This window comes from Amblyraja radiata, chromosome 13, assembly GCF_010909765.2.
Source record: "Amblyraja radiata isolate CabotCenter1 chromosome 13, sAmbRad1.1.pri, whole genome shotgun sequence".
Lineage (NCBI taxonomy): Eukaryota > Metazoa > Chordata > Chondrichthyes > Rajiformes > Rajidae > Amblyraja > Amblyraja radiata.
The window spans coordinates 18,521,938-18,523,720 of NC_045968.1; positions in this window are offsets into that span (position 1 = coordinate 18,521,938).

Here is a 1,783-nt window from a genome sequence, read left to right on the forward strand (position 1 = left end):
TTTCTTCAATGATGGCTGCGATTCCTTGCTTCGGTGATTGGCTGAGAGCTAAGCTCTCGGGAGTTTCCAGCAAAGATCTTAGAGCAGAGCTATAGAGCAGAGCTATAGAGCAGAGCTATAGAGCAGAGCTATAGAGCAGAGCTGTAAGATCTTTGGTTTCCAGTGTTTCTTTCAGTAGCGGTTAGTTTTAAACCGGGCGCGACCGACTCGGACACTGGTCGGCAACCGTGTTGTGCATAAGGGGTGGATCCCATGTCTGGAGGGCCGCATCAAATAAAGTTTATTTAATAAACCTTGACATGTTTATATATTTATTTATTTCTGCAATGCAATGCAATGCAATGCGCGGTTCAGGGTGTGAGGGACGGGAACTTCCTGGCTCAGGGAGATCACATAACGGGGAGAGAGAGAGAGGAGAGCCCGGGTCGGAGCAGCCAGCCTTCTGCCCAGTAGCCACCCACCACCAATGGCTGCGACCGTGTCGAAGGACACCGTGGGTGGCTCCTTCGACCCCCTATTTCTCAATGGGATGGGAGGAGACAGCTCGAGGGTTAAGGAAGGGGAGGAGACAGCAAGGGCTAGCAAAACTGGGAGAATTCAACGTTCATGCCATCGGGCGCAAGCAACCCAGGCGGAATATGAGGTGCTGTTCCTCCAATTTCCGGTGTTGCTCACTCTGGCAATGGAGGAGACCCAGGACAGAGAGGTCGGATTGGGAATGGGAGGGGGAGTTGAAGTGCTGAGCCACCGGGAGTTCAGGTAGGTTATTGCGGACTGAGCGGAGGTGTTCGGCGAAACGATCGCCCAACCTCCGCTTAGTCTCCCCGATGTAAATCAGCTGACATCTAGAGCAGCGGATGCAGTAGATGAGGTTGGAGGAGATGCAGGTGAACCTTTGTCGCACCTGGAACGACTGCTTGGGTCCTTGAATGGAGTCGAGGGGGGAAGTGAAGGGACAGGTGTTGCATTTCTAGCAGTTGCAACGGAAAGTGCCCGGGGAGGGGGTGGTATGGGAGGGAAGGGAAGAATTGACAAGGGAGTTGCGGAGGGAGCGGTCTTTGCAGAAGGCAGACATAGGGGGAGATGGGAAGATGTGGCGAGTGGTGGGGTCATGTTGGAGGTGGCGGAAATGGCGAAGGATTATGTGTTGTATTTGCCGGCTGGTGGGGTGAAAGGTGAGGACTAGGGGGACTCTGCCCTTTGTTGCGAGTGCGGGGATGGGGAGAGAGAGCAGTGTTGCGGGGTATGGATGAGACCCTGGTGCAAGCATCATCTATGGTGGCGGTGGGGAATCCCCGTTCCCTGAAGAACGAGGACATTTCCGATGCCCTGGTGTGGAACGTCTCATCCTGGGAGCAGATACGGCGTAGGCGGAGGAATTGGGAGTAGGGGATGGAGTCTTTACAGGGGGCAGGGTGGGAAGACGTGTAGTCCAGATAGCCATGTGAGTCAGTTGGTTTGTAGTGTATGTCGGTCAGAAGTCTGTCCCCTGCGATGGAGATGGTGAGGTCGAGGAATGGTAGGGAAGTGTCGTAAATGGTCCAGGTGTATTGGAGTGCCGGATGGAAGTTGGTGGTGAAGTGGATGAAGTCAGTCAGTTGTGTGTGGGTGCAGGAGGTGGCCCCAAAGCAGTCGTCAATGTAACGGAGGTAGAGGTCAGGGATGGGGCCCTGGTACGTCTCGAACAAGGATTGTTCAACGTACCCGACAAAGAGGCAGGCATAGCTGGGGCCCATGCGTGTGCCCTTAGCTACGCCTTGTGTTTGGAGGAAATGGGAGGAGT